The sequence below is a fragment of the Paralichthys olivaceus genome, chromosome 10, assembly GCF_024713975.1.
Source record: "Paralichthys olivaceus isolate ysfri-2021 chromosome 10, ASM2471397v2, whole genome shotgun sequence".
Classification (NCBI taxonomy): Eukaryota; Metazoa; Chordata; class Actinopteri; order Pleuronectiformes; family Paralichthyidae; genus Paralichthys; species Paralichthys olivaceus.
Genome location: NC_091102.1, coordinates 12,309,784 through 12,332,645, shown reverse-complemented (window position 1 = coordinate 12,332,645; position 22,862 = coordinate 12,309,784). Strand labels below are relative to the sequence as shown.

Below are 22,862 nucleotides of genomic sequence, written 5' to 3'. Positions count from 1 at the left end.
GAATTATGCAATGCAAACTCCTCAAAAGAACACAAACAGGGAATTTCTCAAGACCGAGTGTGTGGGAGGGCTTATCCGAGCGTCTGCTGCCAGTCATAGCACTGGAGGATACTTCATGTTGAATGGATTTGTGCTTTTATTTCTAATCTTCATTGTCTCTCTCTTGCAGTTGGGCCGAGCCTTGTCTTGATCCTGACCAAAGCGAAGAGACATGAAGTAAGCCGCTGCTGCATGTGATCTCTTTATAGCCTCAAACTGCAGAAACAGAGACCAGTCATCGTTAGCTCTCTACATTTCACCTTTATCTCTTCTCAATTTGTCTACGCTGAATCACTTTTTTTAGTAAAACACATAATGACACAAGGCTACGAACACGATGCCATTTGGCTTCAAAACCGCTTTGAAAATAACTCCTTTGTGTACACATCCAAATGGCACTGTGTATAATCATGCATGCTGGAGGACCTAAATGCATCATAATTAGAAAATAATGGGCTACCGTTCATGGATGGGAGGTTTCTACTTAACATTTCCCTTCGCAGCAAATGGGCTAAAGTCAAAATCAACCTGGACAGAGGTGGTCAGACTCCAGTATAAAAGTTGATCTTGCCTGTTATAAGAGAGGGGGGGTCTGTGCACACAGAGGTGTAATGGCCACGCTGTCTCTATTAAGGCTAACAGCTCTCGTCTCCTTCAAGGCGGTCATTTAGTAGTGCTGCTCATTCAGCCTAATCAATGGTTGAAGCCGCAGCGAACCATTAAATAAAAAAAGAGGCCAGAGATGAGGTGCTTCTGATTGGGGTTAATTGGATGTAATTGGAATTTATACTTTACAGTGGACGACTCATTAAGAACACATTTAAAAATAATGTCATTTGAGCTCAGGTCATTTAACCATTTTTGCATTGGAAAAAGTATGAAGCAGGACTTGGGAAGAAATTGGTGCAGCTGGTGTGACTCTTGAGTGTGAATGCCTGCGGAGTGTATGCAGTACAGTGCACAGTGTCACTTATTGATCAGTCACTTGGTTCAGTTTCACATAGAAAACTAATTTATATAAGTTCCCAACAGTCAACGGCAACTACTACAGTGTCTTTTTATTTTTAGGATGTAATCTTATATCTTGTTTTATCACTATCTTGTACGTTATATATTTTTATATTTTGTGAGATAGGGCATATTCATTGATTTCTCAGAGAATTATGTTTGAATCTTGTTTAAAAATACTGATAACTATGAGTACTGGTAAATATGTCTTGATTGAATTTAAGAGGACTGTCAGGTCTTGGCAGAGGTATGTACTCTACTGAGTGCCATTCTAATGTTATTCTATATGTTTAAATGGTAAATGGTTTGTATTTGTATAGCACTTTTCTAGTCTTGATGACCACTCAAAGCACTTTACAGTACAGTTTTCCATTCACACACACATTCAGATAGAAGCATCTATTAGCAGGGGGGTTCAGCATCTTGCCCAAGGCCAGGTGAGCATTGAGATGGGGAGGACCGGGGATTGAACTGCCGACCTTCTGGTTGGAGGACGACCACTCCAACCCTCAGCCACAGCCGTCCGTTTAGTTGCCATAGTCAACCCACCGAAACAAATTCCTCATATGTGAAAAACAGTAGACTTAATAAATGGTTTATCACAGTGTTATGTAGCGATAGTTCAGATATACATTTTTTAAACATATTTATCAAATACAATAAGTGGAGGCGGCTGAACCACCAGATGATAAATGATAATATAAAATACAGTTACAGATATTATATGAACTATGATGTTGACATATATATTCTACACTAATGATACATTTAGTGTCATGTAACTTTATGTTCTCATAGCTGCCTATTAGCACGGTGCTTGTGGCAACATTTATTAAATGTTTATATGCTGCTTATAAAAGGATAAATGCAGGACTTGAAGTAAAGTCTCACCAGATTTTGTTTAATTAGAGAATTTGTTTCAGATTGCTGAACGTGTTTTTTTATTCTGTCCATAGTTTGGAGCATCCTGTGTTGGGCAGCTACTCGGAGCCCTGTGCCATGAGACGAGCTCAGACGGATGGATTTCAACACTAATCCGTTTGATGTAAGTGAATTTAGGTTCTAATTCATGGTCTTGCACTGTATAACAAGCCAGAATCAGCAGCACACGGTCCATAAATTGAAGGGGAGAGAGAGACAGAGTGTGGGATGAGAGAAGGGGGTAGAAGAATATGGTGTTTAACTGGAAGGCAGTATGTTTTATCAGTCACTGGCACCATTTAGCTGACAAAAATGAGCAGACCCAGCTCTGGGAATAGGGCCTAGGCACCGGGTGTTCACCAAATCCTCACAAGAAGAATATCAGCACTTCTCACATGCTGCTGCCTGATATGCACTGCTGTAGCTGAAAACTATCTCCATTGTCCAGTTTGATTGCCTGAATCAAACTGATTTACTGCAAATCCATCTGAGCTTTGATAAATCTATTACAGTTTCATTTCGCTGATTTCATTAACGTGAATAAAACCAGCCATGCTTTCTGCATAACTGCCTTTTAATGGCTTGGCCCTGTCACCTGCCTCAGTATTAATCCCTCTGACTTATTGCTCCGCAGAGGGAATGAGTAATGGGTATTTGAATGTGATCAGCACAGTACAATGCAATTAAGGAACCAGTACTGTTCTGTGCCTTTAATCCTGAACTAATTTGAATTGCAGTTTGATAGCACTGTGAATCCTGCATAATTATGTAGGGTGCATATTAAACTCTGTGACAAACCGAAGAGGCCTTTAACTAGCCCTGCCATGAGGAGAGCAGCCAGGAGAGCCACAGTAAGGTAGCCAGCCGCGGCACTCTGGAAGTCTCAATTACCACCATCTTGGCTGACAGGTGAAAGCTGGGGGGGTAAAGCCATCATGTGAAAATGGTTGACACTGATGTCTCTCGTTTTTTTCATCCCCAACCTCAACAATTATGTACAAGTGTCATTTTAGCCTCAAAGAACAGATACATCAAGTGTGAATCACAGAGGGTTCAGGTTCGGTCATTGGGGATAAGCTACGAAGGGACAGGACTTTTTATCAAGGTCCATTCATTTATCATGTCTCCAGTGGTTCGTCTGCCTCACTTTAGTATAAAGTATTATAGTATAAATTAAAATAGTAAGTATAAATATGATAAAAACAATATGGGTGCCCGAACCATTCAGTATTTATTCCAGCATAAATACATACATCACATAAACATACTTTGCCAATATCGCTGAACTCACTGAATAATCTAACTGAATCTCTGCTGCATGATAAAAAACATTAACTTATTTCCAAGTTATGCTATTTTCTTTTTTTTAACATTGCGAGAGTTCAACATTGTCTTTGATTTCTCAGAGAATTATATGTGAATCTTAATGAAAGAATTCAGACATATTAAGGGAGTTGCACAGTGTTTACAGTTTGGTGTGGATCCAAATAAAAAAAAGGGATTTAGTGTATTTAAAATATTCTTATTGGGGGTAGTCTGAACTTTTGTGGAAGAGTGGAGCATGACCCAAGGAAGAACCCAATGAACTAACAATTGGGATAAACAGGCAGATCCAGGGTTCTTTTTATTAGTTTTTTATATGTTATTACTTGTTGGAGAGGGATGTGCTCTCTAAGCATCCATAGTTCCTTTATCCAATCCAAGATGGCCGGCAGGAATAGCATCGTCTTTGCACATGTGTTTTGCACACTTTACACATTTTCAATATTTTGAATTTTTTCATGCAGAATACTTGAATAATTTATCTCCAGTGTTTCACAAAAGGGAGACCACATGGGGTTCAAAAGTCTGAGACCAACCACTTTCCCAAGGGAGAGTGGTTTCAGACTTTTGGATCTGTTCATTGTTTTCTGCTGCCAGGCCGAGAAAACACATCTCAACAGGTTAAAAGTCTGTTTCGTGTATTAGACATAAAGTGTGTTTGTCCTGATGATTAGAAAATTCTTTCTAGAAATACCTTCAAGACAGCTCCAAGATGTGTTTCAAAGCTTTCAAATCATATTTTGATTCTTAGCTCTGCGATTTGACTGTAAAACCTGGGAACTGGTTACAGAGGTTGATGGAGAGATGTCCTGTCTTTAAAAGAGCACAATGTAAATGTGACTGTGACAATGGTGGACAAAAGTAATACCGTTTAAATCTGTAATAAATACTTCTATCAGGAGTTACCCATAATGCCATGTGCCACATGTGGGCCGACTTGGCCACATTTCACACCGCCTTAAAATATTCGCAACAGTGAGCTATTCTGCTTCACACGAGATTGAACCACGGAGCAAAGAAAGGAGGGATGAGGTGAGGAGTGAGAAAGAGATGTAGAGACAGAGAGGGAAGAAGAGGAAGAAGACACAGAGGGGGCTGCTGGCTAAATTAAGCCATTGTGACTCAAAATCCTCCTTTAATAAGGTTCATGCTGTCTACAACTTCATCATTTTCTCCTGAATGATAATTACTTTATTCAATCATGTTCAAGGTTTTAGTGAAAGCTAGCATTGATTGATTAACTTCAATTACCATGCTTGCATTTGCATAGATAAAAACTGCTTTTCAATTTGTGAGTGGCACGCGGGTGGAAACCCTGCCTTGATATTTGCATTTCAATGTGAACGGTGAGGGATAAAGGTGGGAGTGGGGTCTGATCACTGCTAAGCCCTTTCTGGTCGGCTGCGCCAGCATCTATTTTTCCATAAACACCCTTTGTTATGATGTTGGTTTGTTCCCTCCACGCAGAGAGAGCCAGCAGAGAGCTCTGTTTGCAGGCTGGCTTGACGGCTCTGTTGGGGGATTAGGCTGCGTTGCACTACAACTCAGTCGAGAGCTTAGGTGAGCTCAGGCTGCAGCAGTGCACCGCTCTCACAACACTCGTATCCACTGAGCGCATGAATAGACAACTGTTGGGAAATTTCACACTCCAAGGAGTTGTGCGTGGCGTGGCTGTGCTATGTCTATAGGCTGACTGAGCTAATGAAGATGCACATGTGTACAGAGCAAGAGGCAGCGGGAGATAATTACAATCATCACGTCTGTATCAGTCATCATTAACCAGATGGAAAAAACATATATAATTTATCTTGACACGTGTGTATACAGTCTTTCATGGATTTGAATTCCCTCAACTTGTGTCGAGCACTTTAATATCATATCTCGTCTCCAAAAACACATTTTCAAGTAACAAACTTTCCTCTGTCTTGATGAGCAGATTTTGCTCTTTTTTTTTTGCTTCTTGCCAAGTTAAGCGATAATGGAAAAACCAGTAGATACTTGTAATTGCGTTATTGTAATTGGAAGGTATGAGGACTATAGTGTGAAAAAAAAATTGAAACCCTTAGCCTCTTGATCACTGTGAGCTAAAATAAAAAATAATGAGGTGGTTTATAACGTATAGAATTTCCTTTTTTTTTTTGCTGCAGTCCACGCAGGTACTGTACTATACAGTGAGTGGAAATCACAGCTGTGCCACTTATGCGTGAGTATTGGGATTACTGTCACCTTTGTCTGCATATTTTTCTTTGATTAATGTCACCCAATCGCTGTGTCTTCCAATTGAGGACCCAGTTCATTTGCATGATTTTTTGTACATGGTGCAAATTTGAAGATAAATTAGACAGTCTCCCATCTTTGTTGGCATGGCACTGAGTGATTTTTTTTTTATTTTTTTAAGAGGGAAAGGAGTCTCAGAGCAATACTCCCAGAGAATTACACCTGTGAGATATGCTAATCTTTAACACAGCCATAATGACCTTATTTACCTTCATATAAAAGACAAAAATTTGCATTATATCCCTTAAATGAATGAGGAGTTAATCAAGGCACTTACTTTTACCCCCTATTTGTTAGCCGCAGAGGCTAAATGGCAGCTTCAATATGTTTAGTTGCAGGCGACCACACGTCGACGTCTTTAAAACACATTATGGTGCATCTCCTATTACTGCCTTGGAGGGGAATTCCCAGATGGTGGGCTATGATTAGGTAGTTCACTTAGCTGTTTAGAAACGAGCATCTGGAAACACAGGTTGAATTAACACCACTGGGTCCTCCATTCGCTCCAAATGAGTGTCATTCAATTAATGTAATTATTAGGCATGCAAAAACTGAGGGACTAATAGATTCTTATTATCCCGTCATTATCATCTCTTACTCACGAGTGCTTACATTTCAGAGCAGGCTCGCATGTGCGTCGCGCCACAACGAAACCGCCTCCAGCTTCCCTCTCATGCCTTCAGCTCACCTGCAAGTTTTTTTTTTTGTTTTTTTTTTAAATTGACAAACTTGGTTACTTTTTAAATGGTCTGATTTGCATTTCTGGCTGTCTACTGTGCAGCGAGTTTCAGTCACCCTCGCTCCTGGTCTTTTTTGGAAGCAGAGCCCTGCTGGTTTTCATTTCTGTCTTGTAATCAGGGGCTGATTTAGACCCCAGAACACCGGCTGAATGAAATCAGGTATCATAGCAGAAGTGAAAACAAGCAGCGCTCTGGGTGCTAAGGAGCAGGACTGAGGACCACTTAATTACAACACTGTAAAAATGCACCTCAGAGGCATCATTAGCAGAAAATACACAGATATACTGCTTTGGACAAATGAATGGTATAGATTTGAAATTCAAAGAATCAACTCTTGAAGCAATTATAGAGGTGAGAAAAAAAAACTGGCATTCACATTAGAGCAGAGCTATTTCAGAGCAACTTATCCAGGTCCTGTCTGGGACTCCTGTGGCTATTTCTGCTACATTTGTCGCAAACAAAAAGGAGCCTGATCCACTGGATTTTGAAGACGTCGTCCTCCTGTCACTTCACACTATCTGACATAATGGTCGGGCGCAACGGATGATCAGTGTCAGCTCCTCATCAGCCACCTCCTTTCACATGGATCATGTGATGCGCACGCTAAAGTGGCCCGTGTCGTGTCTCTCTCTCTCTCGTTGGACCCCCCCCCCTCCCCTTTTCTATCCTCCGGAGCCCCCGCTGCCCGGAAGGACCCTCTCCCCGGGCTGGAGTGGCTCCTGCTGGGACCACTGAGCCGCTGGCGAGGGAGGGAGGGAGGGAGTGAAGGAGGAAGATGGGGGGTTACACAGACCTGGAGAACATTGTCAACAGTCCCCCCCCCCCCCTCCAACCTCCCCCATCACCCTCCACCCCATCGCACTCCCCTATCCTCTGTCCCTGCCTACCCTCCCCCCCACGAATAGACAGGCTCTCAGCTGCATATGTGCGTATGTGTGTGAGCACTTGTCATTTGTCTCCATATGGGCTTCTCACGTGTGTCGCAGAGAAAGAAAGAGAGACGGCATGTGTGTGTTTTCATATAGGTCCGCTACTGTGGTTGTGAATGAACTTTTTGTGTGTGTGTGTGTGAATGTGTAAGTGAGTGACAGTGTGAGTAAACATGTCCCGGGAAAGGATTCATCTCATGAGCTGAAACATCAGGGGAGGACATCAACAATAAATGTCACATATGAAGATAATCATACAGGAGATATATGGTGGTGAACTTTTATCAGATGTCAATTTAATCATCAGCTCGTTAGAATCAAACCACTTCAGATGTGATAATGCAACTTTTGGTTCAAAAATCATCCAGCATTCCAAGAATAAAAAGGTTTTTGCCTCTGCTCTCTTCTGGACTCTCCAACCAGTATCGTTTTCCTCAGTTTCTGTTCCTTTTTTTTTTTTTTTATTATATCTTTTTTTTTTTTTTACTTCATCTAAACACACTTCAGCTGCCCTCAGCAGGCCCTCTATCAGCCCAGACTCCTCAGTCGGGCCCGGTTTATAATGAAAACACCCAGGCAACTTAATTCACAAAGAAGAGATACCAATTTCTTCTCAGCAAGAGATATATCAAGGACGTTAAACAAAGCAAACAGCTGCATCGAATTCTGATGGCGCAAAGCTAAGCCTTCAATTTGAGCCTTCCCTCAGAAGAAAGCAGAACTTAGCTTAAAATATTCTCCTGGTGGAAAAGAGAGCGTATTGTGTTATCTTGAGAGTCTGTTTACCTAGTGAATCTACATATGGCTATCTAATATCTTTGTGCCATTGAGCAGGTTGGAGGCTGGAGTCCCAGGGGTTTCAAGGCTGGGATTATGCGTGGCGGGGGTTGAACTATTGCCCCTGTGTGATTGAAAGACCTCCGCCAGCTTAGACCCTGTTTATTGTACATTTGCATTGCTCAGTTCCACACAAGGCTGCTGGGAACTATCAGTTGCCAGGCGGCTCATATCTGGGCCGCTATAATTCGGTTTCCGCTGGATTCCCCCCCCCCCCCCAGGCCTTCCAGCAAGCAGGAGAGGCCGAGGGCTTATATGCAATCATTTAGTCTGATTGACCAGGATGTCCTCTGATCAATATCTTGCACCAGACCCTACATGGTGAGAGAAAACAAATCAAGTGTTTGTGTATTTTAACCCATTGTTTACACTGGCATTCAGGTTTAAACACAAAAGCACAATTTGGAGCAATGGGAGTTCTGCAAATTAAAAAAAAAAAGTGCCATCTGAGATTTTAAGTGAGAACTTTTATATGTGCCACATGTTCTGTGTCAATCAGTCGCTTTCTGAATCATCCTCAACCAAACGAAGAGCAGATCTATTAACAAACTTAATTGCATTTGGATCCATGCCCTAAAGTGGTCAACTATGCAATTTCACTAATTCATCCTGGTGAAAGGTTGACCTTAAGAAATGTAATTACACACACACCTGAGTTACACAAGAACCCACGAGGTCCACAAAACGTTTACTGGTGAAGACGGTATAATTGCCAGAAAACAATTAGTCCATTCTCATGGCAGTTGGCAAAAGAGTTCTTCCAACGCGGCTCCTGGTTTTACACAAACACACGATTATGAAAACGCTGTGGCTGAATCACAATGCTGTCACTGCTGGAGCAAAAATAAAGCAAGTCTGGTTTGTTAAGTTGCTTTTGAATATAACATTATAAATCAAGTTATTAAAAAATTGTGAGACAAACAATGCCCCCGTCTCTTTTTAAGGTATACAGTGGGGGACGACATTAGTTCTACATGACCACGTGGAATTAAGTGGTTTAGAGTAACCTGGTATAAACACAAATCATTTATGAATTTTAATGGGCCCGCCCATGCCTCATAACTATGCATGACTTCATACTTTCATAATTGACAGGAAATATGATCTGGGCCAGGGGTCACCTATTAGAATGACTTTTCATTTAATTTTTTGACAGCGCCATACACAAATGCGGGGTGGATTTCTGGAGCATATTCATGTAGTGCACGGGAACCTTTCTGGTGAAATCTAGCAGCAATCCCCTGAGGCCAGGACCACCTCTCCTATAATTATACAGCACTACACTTTGTACTACAGTGAAGTAGATCTACCCGAGAGTCGCTCCGTGTCCGAACTGTTCAAAATTTCAATTGGCACATTACAGTATCATTGCGGATGCATTATTTTAGTAAATCCACACACCACATTCACATGTGCATTCTAGACAAAACAGTGTCGTATTGACAGGTTTGTTGTGCACGGTTACATCACTTCTGCTCAGTGAAGTCGACCGTGCCGACTGAGAACATATAGAGTGTTGCCCCGAGTTCAGCTGTAGGTCACGATGCCCCCCTCCCCTCATCTTTAACACCTACCCCGACCAGGGCTGCTCTGTTGCAGAGAGGTATTCATATACAATAGAACAATATGCTGTGGGTCGCAGAGGAATGTGCACCCCATCACCCCCCTCCTTTTAGCACAAGCTAAAACTCATTGTATTCCTAAGATGTAAATCTACACCTCTGGGCTATAAAAGTGTGACAAAGAGGGTTCTTGACTGAGTAAATTAACATTCATCCCACTCGCAATTAAGTGGACAGACTGACATTGTCGCTCCTACATCATGGCAACACTGGGGGCTTTGTTGACATGGCGTCTGGACAGAGGGAAAACCAGAGGAAAATATTTTCAACTGAGTCATCGACTGGACTTCGGTATCTGGAGACTGGCGTCCGAGCACAAAACAAGACGCTTTGAAGCTGCGCAAACGCTTCAGCTTTTTTCGCTCTCTCGCTGGATACCGGAGGCCATCAGAGAGATCATCCTCATGCCAAAAGGAGCAGAAAGTGTCGACTCCAGTTTGTTGTTTAACTGTACTCTGTTGACCAATTATGGACTCTAACTCAAACGGTGTTTGTGCACTGGCAGGAAACGTGCACATGTTGGACATAATATGAAAGTGAACTGTGGTGTTGCTGAGCGTTCATAGATCGTAAAATTGGTCCATAACACGCACTGAGACACAACATCTTCACATCAATCCAATGAAAAAACTATATTGACCACTGACAAAAAAAGAAGTAAAATGCCTTCTAAAATAAAACATCTTTCCAAGTATTAAAAACACAGTGTGGTTAACACTGGATATGAGAAAACATCTCTGAAAGCATGAATATATTACCATCTGCTGCTTTTAATCCCAGATAGTTACAGTAGTGGCATGTTTTGGTAAAAGGATATCATTAATCATGGGTATAATCAGATGACATCAGGTCATGGCCCACTAAGTGTGTTTTCCTCATTATGGTAATATGTAGGAGAGGGGTGTGTTTCCGCTCTGCCTTTCTTTTTTTTTTTTTACTTTGACACTTCTTCTCATGACAGCCGACTCCTGACGGAGGAGGAAGGGGCAGATTAGGAGCTCGGACACAACCTCCATTTCTCTCAATAACTATAATCGGATAAATTACAGCTAAAAAAGCGTTATTAAGAAAATAAAACTCAGATTTAATATCAGATTTTAGCTGCTGCTTCAAATAGATAAATTAAATGTACATGGATATCAAGAGTTCTTTATGACTTCTGAAAGAGTCAGTTTAAACAAGTGAGTTTGCACATCTCTAAAATGATTTTTTTTGTCATGTTTACGTAGCAGCACATTTTGATTAAAGTCGCCAAAACTTCAGCTTATGAACAGACCGAATGCATTTCTGTGGCAGCAGAAATAAACCCAGAGGCTATTTACTGTCTCCTTGATATATGAAGTTTGTGGTTTTGATTGTGTGTGATTATGTTCTGCGAGAATGACCTTTAGTGGCAACCATATTGTAATATAATGAGGATGTGTCAGTCGGCAGGAGTACAGTGATGAGACGGGGGCTGGGCAAGCGCCGTTTAGAGCATCGATCCGCCGGCACCACGAGCACAGGAGGAGAATCTGAAATATTTTGATGCCTTCTGCTCCCCAACATACAGGTGGATATGAGATCTCATCGAGCTGCTCCGAGGCACTTGAGGCAGCCTGAGCCGTCAAGCACAATGAGAAACAAGACAGAGGTATATGGACCCTCCTGTCTGTGATTAATGGTGAGCAATACATCCGCCTGCTTTTCCTGAATCATACCCAGTAATATCAATTACATCAAGATTAAGTGTGTACTGCAAAGTAATTGCTTTCATTCGAAAAAAAAATTGAAAAGAATTTCTTCTTTATTTATTAGTTTATGCAGTTAAAAATCTGTATTGTATATTTTATTATCAGGTATAAGTTGGATTATGACATTAGTATATCCCACTAATGATGATTAATGTGGAAAAGATAAAAAGAGTTGGAGTGGAGGTGAAAGAAGAGGTGGTTTAGATTGATATGGTGATGGATCCTCTTACCTCTACCTTCTCATTAACTCTGAACTGGGTAATATGACCTGGGAGAGATTTTCTCCTCCTACTTCAGCCCTAACACCGAGTCTCTAAGCCCTGCCTGGTAAGCCCTATCTCATAAAGCACAATTAAGTGGGCCAATCACACAGGCTTAAAGTCACTCCTCTAGTGCCTTAATTCCATAATTAACCAAAATACATCATCAGCAATGAATCAGCCCCATGGATTTCAAGCATAATCACAGTCAATCATAATGTTGTAATTTGCTTGACTTTTTCTTCAAGGGGTACTTGGTGTGATTTGGACTAATAGGATTTAAAATCAATATTTTTTTTTTGTTCGGTTAGGTTTCAAAGAAATCATCAAAAGACACAAATAACAAATCTGATTCAACGTTGAATGTGAATCTGTGGTTGAATGTGATTTGAGTATGTACTGAATAGTTTATCTCTGGGGTCTGAGCCATAACTATGGAAGCAGAGCACCAGTGAAACATTAATCACCAAAGTATTATGGCTCATATCCTTGGACAGCACATTAATTCAGGTGGCTATTAGGCTGCCTTGCAGCCAGCCTTCGAAAAAGGTCCACATTGAAATTCAGTTGACAGTGTACAGTGTACAGAAAGCTAACTATGGTGTTACCGCATCCCAAATATAAGCAAAACAAATTGCGGATATGAATATAACCAGTATGTAACTATATTTACTGGAGCGGGCGCTGCAGTGTTATGTGAGCAGTGGACTTCAGTGGGCAGTAGGTGTAATCACTCTGGACTGGCACAACAGTCTTCCCAGTATTCCCTGTCAGCAGAGACAGACACTCTACCTGTAAATGGAAAATAAGAAAAAAGTCTGAAGAAACACCAATTAGAAAGGCTCTCTCTCCTACACTCCCTCAGAAAAGCCAGGCTCCGCTAAAGGTCAGCCTGAAATTTGAATGACAGGGCCAAAGTCTTTTACTCATAATTTTTGTGTTTGCAATAGATTTCGGAGCAATTCACAGCCTTAAAGGCCTTAAGTGGAACAGCAATTAATTGTAATGAATAATCTGACAAATCTGGTTGACATATGGCCGCTAATACTCCTCCTTTCTAGAGGGAGCAGTGGAGGGATTAGATTACCTCAAATGAAATCTGGGAGCGCTGTGCCATCTGCATGTACAGGGAAAGGCAGTGCACGTAAAACAGGACGTGCGTGGAACCGGGGTCTGCTCCCTGCCGCTCCACTTCCCTTAACCTCATGAGCAACTGATTTGGGAATAGGGCCTGTTTTTTTTTTTTTTTTTCTTCATCTTATTGAACCAGCTGCCTCTCATGAACTAAAACGCAATAACGCTGCGGCATTGCCAAAATCGAACACACTGAGGAAGGTAAACAAACACGACAGAAGTGATAAGTGCTGTGCAAACATATAAACAACAGCACCGTGTCGAGCCATCTGAGCACGGGAAAGCACAACTTTATTAAAAGCATTTAAAAGTATGATAGATCACCGCGCCACGCAGAGCCTCACGTCTGTTCACCGTCATACGGGTAAATCTCCACAAAGTATCCTGTGGCTGTAGGTCATGAGTGGCCAGTTTAACAATGATAGTAAGCCATGAAAAGCCTAATACACAGGCAGTAGTGGAAGATAATTTACTGAAGTAAGAGTTGAAATAACACACATGCATTCAATAGTTCTCTGCCATCAAATCAGAATGGCTCCCATCCGTGAAGCGTGTTTGTATTGATCGATAATTAATTATCAATGCATTAAAGAGGTTTTCGTGAAGCTAATTTTAATTTATCCGTTCATCTGTTTTTGTAAGAAAAATCTTAATCTGAAAAGATCTTAAAATGAAGTTGTGGTGTAAAAAGTCTGATATTTCCCTGTGAGGCTGAAGCTGAACTGCTTTAAATAGTGCCAATAAAGCAGGAGTAACCCGGCCCTCAGCACTTTGAAACAATGTATTGCTGGGAGTGTGCCACCGTATCAGCGGAGCAGAAAGGTGTAATGGCGTCACTCTGTAAACTCCTGCTAAAAGCCTGATAAAGAGGCAGCCTTCTACAGGATGTCTATTTACAGCCGGCTGACATAAGCAAGTGGGTCAGCACATTTAATTACACTGAGAAATCCTGCTCTCGTAAAATGTTTTCATCCTTTCTCAGCCTTGTTCACAGTGGAGACCAACAACTGACTTACTAGTTCACGGCAACATTTTTGATAACTTATTAAGGAGCTTGAAGAATTAGGTTAGGCAATTTAAGAAAATACACAAAACGAATCAACATGTATCTCATTTGTTTAGTCTTTGCAAAGACACCAGTATAAAAATTCTACTTAGATACACAGTCCAAACAGCTTTCAGAGATGCACTGAAATTTTTCTAAAATGTTTGTATTTGAGTTGTTTCACACTTTTCCGGGAACTTTTCTGGACAGCCTTCTAATAGAATTTCCGGGAAATGTCAGAGTGAGCCCATGTGAGAACACAGCAGGAAAATGTCCAGAAAATTCTCACCCAGCGAGTGGGCACATGGATTGACATTTCTAACACATGCAACTGAAAAAAACTAAAAATGCAAATGTTTCAGGATGAGAAAGAGGTGTCATACACAAAAAAAACACTTTAGTTGGTAAGATTTAGAGACCAATGACAGTTTCCCCATTTTCAGTCTCTATGCTAAGCTAAGTTAGCTCGCTCTGGGCGTAGCTTCGTATTCAGCACACAGGCATGAGAGTGGTATCAAGGAGTCTTCATCTCAAGATAGCAAATAAGCAAAGTCCCCAAAATGTCAAAACACACCCTCGAGATTTAGAGTCTCTCTCCCTCGAGCCTGGTGGCATCATGCTCTGCCCACTGAGCTAGAACATCCCCAGACCAACTTCAAATATTCTTCGATTAAAAAAGAAAAGGTGTTAACTCTGGACTGAGAAAAGAGCTAAATTAAGACGCATCACAAAAACGTTGTGTGCAACTATAAGCATGCTGTGCATTTGAAGTAATCTGTGGGAGTCGCTGGTGAGCGGAGGTGGAGATCTGAGACAGTGCATCTGCTCACATCTGCATAACCATCGTAATGTGACAAAAACTCACCTAGAAAACACAGACTAATCACCTCATCCCAAGGCAGCGGGTGTCAGCTCGGATATCAGCCACCACTGGCTGCTTTATGATCATGACTTTAACCCAATGTAACTCTGATACAGAACACTGGATTGGCTCCATTTACTCCACCTGACGGAGGGGGGTGGGGGGTAACAACAGTGTATAATTACCCTTTTCTTCTTATAAAATGCATTCTGAGCGGATAGTTCAGGAGCCAGGTCTTGTGTTTAATTGTAGGAAGTGAATAAAGGAGGTTTTTCCGTGAGGTGCTGGTGTGTGGCTAGCATAATTGCCAGGGAACAGGTCTTAATTTAAACCGGGGGTAATTATCATGCAGAGCATACCCACCCAGAATGTTTGCATAACTATCACAAGCGTTTTCATAAATGATGCTTTAATTAGTCTTAATTAGAATTTGTTTAAGTCAGCAGGGAATGCAGGGCCCGTGAAATGATGTATGTAATAAGCATCAGGGCCCGCTCTGTTTTTTTCTGTACTTGGGGAATAGAGCTGACAAAATCACATCACATTAAATTGATTCAGTCAGAATTAAAATTCTTATGGTATTAATTAAATGGGGGAAGATCTCATTAGCAGGCTGTGTGGTGAGGGAGAGACCCTCTCTGCCAGCAGATGTGACGGTGTCAGAGCTGCCGTACATGCTCGCCATTAGGGCCCCCAGACAAGGGGAGAGGAGGGAAGGAAGGAGGGAGAAGAGAGGAGAGAGACAAGCTGAGAATGACAGAGGAGGAAAGATGGCAGGAGGAGGTGGGTAAAGCGCGAGAAAAAGAGGGAACGTGAGGACGAGAGAGACAGAAGAGGAGAGGAAGCCGGTGTGTGTCAGTGGCTCGGGGGTGGAGGGGAGGGGAGGGAGGTGGCAGCATATTAATGGGCTGTGGGCTCCTCACCATCTATAGCTTTATTTAGCTTCATTTGGTCTATTTGGTTGGAGGAATTCAATAAGAGGAGAGCTAATGACTTGACCAGATACCCTGTTATCAGCACTGATGAGACACCCTCTCGGCTTGACTCTTTATACAGCTGCAGTCGTCTAATAGGCCTCTGGAAGATTGCTGCCCGGAATACAGTACCGACCTCCCCTCTGGAAATATAGAACATGATTGTGCCTCGGGGAGCTTCGCCTCACCGTTGCCGGGCTCACCTGATCCCGCTTGTTAGGGAGCTAATAGCTATTGACACTCTTCTTAAGGAACTGAACTGCGGAATAACAATCCAATTCAAAGGCTGTTGTACTGTACTGTGCCGAGGACTACCTGTTTTTATCATATTGTGCATTTCTGAGACTGGCTTTTCATCCCCCAGGTAGCACATGGTATCATCAGGTCAGCGAGATAGTGGTGATGGGATGTTGAGCAATAGACACATTGTTGGACCCCTGCAGCAGCTGTCAGTTTGAGTGAACTGCAACCTTGAGCGAACAGAGGAATATGATAGGAAAAGAAGAAAAGAACACCTAGAGATCATACCCACTCATAGCAAATCCACAATTTCCACAATAGGGCACCATACCGGGCGTCACTGCATTGTCCGTGTCTGGATAGGAGATATTTCTGATTGTGTGCCTCATGTGTCCGTCAGATTAAACAATACAAACACTAAAATATTGAACATTTTATGACTACTAATCCAAAATTTGAATAAGAAATCTCTCAATATCCAAAGTGGCTCTGTAAAACTCCTACAGTATACGAGTCAAGCATTGTAAACACTGGAAACACTGCCCCTGTATAGAATCCAATGAAAATGATAATGGAGGAAACAATGGCCCGAGGCGATGTAGCAGCAGCCCAGCACTGCCGGTGTTACAAGGCATCACTTTCCCTTTATTAGGAGTAAGCATGACTGTTAGTAGGCCCTGCATAAATATTTGGGGTAAATACACAGTATATCATTTTTCTTCACACTTGAATTGCATTATGATTTCCATGCAGACTCAGGTGAACCGGGGTCAGGAGACTAAATTAAGTGGGTGCTGGAAGCAGCTGCAATGGTTTCTCTCTTTAACCATGCTTGGCTGGTTAAGCTATCAAAAGCCGCTCGTACATGCATCATAAAAAACACTGTGTGTGTGTTTAAAATGGTATTAAAACGCTGTTGACCCTTAAAATTAGAAAAGGAAACGTGCAACTCTTTGCATGGCAATTATTTCGTGTCCATCCAGAGCACAGTAGAGAATGGGAGACATATGACCGAGGCCCCTTCAAAATTTATTGACAGGCAGGCGGAGGAGTGCGGCGGTTCATTTATGACAATGGGGCGTGATGACATCACATCATAAAAGCCCTCTGCGGGGTCAGATGTGCATATGCTGCACGCGTTTGAGTCTTTGTGTTTGCTATGCATGAATATATAAGAGGTAGAGCGGGTCAGTGGTTGACATTGCTTTCCTGTGATGTATTGTGACATCCGCTGCTATGCTGTTTTGTTTTATTTCAAAGACCACGTGAACAAACGCGGTTTACAATGATACAAGTTGGAGAAGCTAAGAGAAGCAGAATGGTCCCTCTTACAAGGAGCTGATTCCCCAACATAAAAGCTCCTCAATTAGATAGTTCATTTAAATATTCATCACAGTTCATCAAATATGTTCTTGAGTTGGATGATTCATGGGAGACAATAGACATTCGTCAAATGGAAGAGACGTTAAACTATGGTTTCTACAGAGGTAGCTACCTCTGTAATGTCTCTGGCTGCATTGGGCTATTGAGGGCAAGTGATTGACTTGGACTTGATGACAATGCTGGATGTACAGGATATTTTCAGGGGAGTGATAAAATGCATGTTTGGTATTTAATTTAATAGACTAGTCCAAATCAGACATCTGTTTTGTTTTGTTTTTTATCCCACAAAATACGCCGTATCATAGAATTGATATCATGATATAAAATTGGAAACATCATGACGGGAGGTTTTCTCAGAGAAGTAACAACTTGTTTAAGTTAATATTCATTTCTCTAATTTATAAATGATTCATATGATAATTGCTTGTTTACTTATCATTTTATAAGCATCGTAAGTGTGCCCCCTAAAAATTCACTTACTATTCTCTATATGTCCAAACTCATTGCTGAAACTGTAAGCGCAGGCTATTATGATAATTTAGCTTACTAATAATAATTAGCTGTTGTATATTCATTAGCCTTTTAATTGGTTAACACTGGGGACCGCCAGCAATTCCAGTCAGTGAAATACACTAATGATACACACACACATGAATGCACACACACATATACACACACACATAGATTCACACATCAGTTTTCCGCATAGAGAGACCTTGCAGAAGTAACAACCCCCCCTGAACTTTAGTAGAACACTCTCCCTCCAATCACTCCAGCTTTCAATACAGCTGTCAGTTTTGGCCCGAAAAGCAAGCTTTAACTCTGAATTTGCAGCTTTGTCCTTAGCGAGAGGCAGTACCTGTGACATCTGCACTGACATGCTGGAGATAATCCTCCATGTGATTGTCAGACAAATTGGGGGTCAGCGGCGCTGCAGACAGGGGAGTGTGGCAAGGGACACGGAGGAAATGTTCAATCACGGGCCAGCCCATTCGGGAGCCTCCCTTTTCAGCCTCTCCAGCCCACGGTTCATCTCTCTCGCGCGCTCTCGCTTTCTCTTTCTCTGCCCACAGCTGCCGGGCTTCCACTGGGAGGGAGCTGTATTATGGCTGGGTTAATTTACTGATTAATATCCAGCCACTAGATCCAGCTTTCCCCAGATGGCCAATTAAAAACTACAACTGGCAGCGCACGTAGGCCTGGCAGCAGGTTGCCGTCGGGCCCAGGGCTGGAGGCTGTGACAGAAGGTGTGGGTTCTGTTTGGGCCTGAAAAAGAGCCGCCGACTCTCTTACTCTTTGACTCTCCACAGCAGAAGGACAAACTAAAGCCACAATACTGAGTTGAACTGAGGAGACACTGGGGCTGCTGATAGAACACTCACTGTATTTATATATATTTATATATGTATGTATATGTATATGTATATAGTGTCCTCAAGTCCACTGAAGTCCATGAAAACTGAATCAAAGACATAGGTACATCTCCAGTGTTAAGTTATCATATTTATTACTGAGTAAACAACAAGGAATCACTGCATTATTTAAGCAAGTACATTCATTTTCACAGTTACTATTATTAATTACTTTTTCTATTACATATTATATTAATATTTGATCTTATACACACATTGATATAAATATATATATATATGTTAATGTACTAAATGAATAACTACATTTTAATTAGCTTTGGTCATATTTACTCTGTAAATAATTTTTTTTACATATAATGTAATTTATTCTTCAGAAAAAGAATATAATCCTGAATTTTAATATCTGACATCAATAATATCTAAATACGAAGAGTGCAATATAACCTAAAAATCTTTTTTTCCCTCTACATTTCCACTTCAAGCTGCAGAACTGCTGAATATTACCAGTCTGTAACGTAATCCCGTCTGCAAAGGAGCAGTGTTAATTTCACTATAATAACCCTCGCATTATGAGACCCTGCTATATTTAGATGGAGGCCATTTGAATACAGGTCTTGTCTTAATACTGACACAAGCCTTATAAATGGGCTCGGGTCACCATGGAAACACTGTAAATACAATGGCCCCTGCTGCTCTGAGAGGAAGAGTAATTAATAACTGAATTACGGAGCACAGACAGGAAGCCAGACAGAACCCATGCAGCTTCTTAGTCCCTTGATAAAGGAGAGTTTAATACAAACAGTTGTACTTCTACTGGGTCAGCTAAACCAGGGGATATCTGGGCCATCTCTGTTCAAAGAGAAAAAGGCCACGAACAGAATTGATGGCCCATTTCATTATGTAATTGCCTCTTTAACTTCCTTGTTCTGAGCAATCGCTCTTTAAACTCAAGCTCAAGGTAATATATGCAGAGATATGAGTCTAGTCTCACAGACAGATAATTCAGTAAATAGCTGTAATCTTTGCATCACCTTTAACCACCCCAGAGCTTGCTAATATGTCATCTTAAAAACTGCGGAAGGGCTTGAAATGAGGCACGGTACATAAAAAAAACTGGTACTGCTACAGAGAGGAGTTGTACATCAACACAGAGCTGAGCTGAGTCTCTCCAGTATCACACACAGAGTGGAGAAGGAGGTTTGCTGCTGCTGCTGCTGCTGCTGCTTCTGCTTCTGCTTCTGCAGATATCAAAAGTCTGGTCCAGTGGTGGAATAAGGCTCCAGACAGCCTTTAAGCTGCCACCCTCAGTGTCAGGGTACAGGGAGCACAAAGCTGGATATGATTGCCTACACGAGAGTGATGCTTCCTGCCCTCCAACCTTTGAACTTAAGGTGTACCCTACATAGAATCAAAGTAAACACCGAGCCCCTGTTCACAGCCTCTGAAGTGGGTATATGTGAGAACACAACACAAGTGACCCGCCTCCTTTCATTTCCCTCTTCATAAAGATCCCACAAATGAAAAAAAAAAATGTGTGTGATGCAACACACAAAGCAGTGGTGGAGAGGCTGCGCTCTTATTGAAGGGTCAGTAGTAGGATCACCGGGAGAAGGTCACCAAAGAGCCCAAATTCACACCCCATAATTGAGTAACAGGGGTCGCTGATTACAAGGCGAGCAGCGCAGGGGAACGTGGGACAGTGGCTGGAGCTGCCCGCACCTCAGGCCACGCGGAGAACACAAGAGCGAACGCCGAAAGCGGGCTCTGCGGAGAGACAGAATACTGGATAGCCTTCCCAGGTCCACCACTGTGATAAAGACTGAAGACTTAATTAACTGAACAGCCAGATCTAACAGGAACCACTATATCAGAGAGACAGAGGGAGAGAATTCCCTTTATGTAATTAGATCAATTGGGCATGAAGTGAAGAGGCTTCATCCACGAGCAGTGTGTGGTTCTGAAGTGGGAATCGCTGACGGAGGTTTGATTACCTTTTGATTGTTAATGCGAAATTGGAGCCGCAACAGTATAAACCTCTTATTTTCTAATTAAGTTTGGAGGACTGTTTTGCGTTTATTTCTCTATGACTGGTATGCGCGCACGTCTTTGTTTTAAGAAAAGCTTTGACCTTAATGTGCATCATAAATAGTTTTTATAGCAAATGTGTGTGTCACATTCAAATCATTAGAGGTAATTAACGGCTTCTCTGATAATTCACCTGAGTGCTTTATGTCCACTTATTCGCCCTATAAATTACCTTCAGGAGGCCTCGTTCCCTTGTCGTTTTAAAACAGGGCTTTTCAGATGAGCCTCTGTGAGATTGTTTTGCATCCTGCATTGTTAGGGAGAGTCACATTTGAACAAAACAATTCAAATGCACTCCGATGGTATGGATATATAACATAAAATATCCTCCAAGTGCCAACAAAGCGATAAATCTCTTAATTATGTCACTACTGAGAAAGTGGCTCCTCTCTTAAATAAGGACTCAGAGTCAGAGGTGGGTCCCACCATGAGGGTCCCCGGGGAGGGGGACAGCTCTGTGGCCCAGTGGAGCAGTAGAGTGCCTCTGTCTGAGTCTTCAGTCGTAGACAGAGGACGTGCGTGAGGGATGGGCCTCATCGTCCGGGGGAAACGGCTTGTGTCAGCCGCCCACACTGCGCCTCCTCTGTGTGAAATTGGCTGAGAGGATGTAGACATATTCCACGCACTGATCCATGGCCGAGTATAAACAACAGAGGATCTCGCTTTCACTCCTAGAAGGTCAGGAAGCTTCCCCGTGAAACAGTAAGTGACACTGCCTCTTCCGCGCTCGCTAACAGTCTGACCGGTGGGAGCTTGAACCCACCACCACCACCACCACCACCACCCCACCCTCTACCGTCACACTCCTCCATGAGGGTGCCCCTGTGTACAGACGATTCTCCCACTCTCGGTGGGGTGCACTGATATTTAGTGGCTGGATATGCCAACTTAATCAACAATTCCCGTGGACAGACACTTAAATTCGCATCGAGGGGCTGAGCAGCAGACAGAGCATTCAGCCTGTGAGTGAAGATCCATGACCGGCTGGAAACACCTGAAATATCTAAAGCCTAAACACTGCTCGTATATCATGACTTCAGATGACAGATGGCGGGAGAAAGAAAAAAAGTATAAAATAAAATCCTCATCTCACTACCAACAACGTCTGAACGGTTGAGACTGAGGTATGAGATCTGTGCATGAGAGCTGATTGCGGCTGCAGTAAAATGGACTGGGGAAGGCATGAATGTAATTAAAGTGGCTGACACTTTTATGCTGGGTAATGGGAGTCCGGGGCCCAGCTATTCCCTGACGAACTCCCCTCACAGTATGGAGTACATTTTAATACCACCCTGCACGACGACTTAAATGCAACTCTCAAGGCCTTGGTGGAGATGTAATATTGATGTGTAAATAGGATAAATGCCAACATCCTTGGGTTTAAGGGACACAGTAAATAAACAGAACCTAATACACAAAATATTTAAAACTGCTCAAGCGTCTGGAGAGTGAAACACTCTCTGTCTATATACCTTCACTTTACCCCAAGACATTATGTGGCCGCAAAATGACATTAATATAATTCTACATGTAATTAAAACTCACAATACGCCAAAATATTTCACCTGCAGGAAAATATGCATTTTGAAAAACTACCTGACCAAAAGAAACAAAACTTGTGAAATTAGCCTCAATGACATCCCCTTAAGTAGAGGAAACAAATGAGTTGTGGTGCACTCCGGCACTAATGTTAGGAAACAAATGCACAGAGTTAAAAAAGAAAAAAAAGAACAGTCAGGCACCGTCCAATCAGTAATGTATTTGTTAACACAGAGAGGAAGGAGGGAGCTTTTACATCACAGTGGGGCAGATAATGAAGAAGTTAATAAGAGGAATGGTACTTTGAAATGTTCCTCAACCACCCAGGTCCCACGATTTAATCTGTAATAAATAATCTGGCATCATTGCAAGATGGCATCTCATAATGGCAAATGAAATATGCTGGTATGATAGGTACAATAAATCTGGATTTTCCTATGGTTCCCTCAGGCTAGGACAATATGCAACTATAGTGCTCTCTGTCAGGAAGAGCAGATCTCGGAGCCGTCATAAAATCTAAATGGGCACTAATTAGGCA

The 22,862-nt window shown here is 42.0% G+C and overlaps 1 protein-coding gene across 1 annotated transcript in view; it reads left to right on the top strand.

Annotated features, from left to right (window-relative positions):
• LOC109631046 (uncharacterized) overlaps positions 1-22,862 on the top strand; it is a 135,619-nt gene that overhangs the window by 110,519 nt on the left and 2,238 nt on the right. Inside the window, exons 8-10 of the mRNA XM_069532716.1 lie at positions 170-216; positions 2,004-2,092; positions 11,249-11,359. The gene's annotated coding sequence lies outside the window, so the exon portion shown is untranslated. The remainder of the gene's footprint in view (positions 1-169; positions 217-2,003; positions 2,093-11,248; positions 11,360-22,862) is intronic.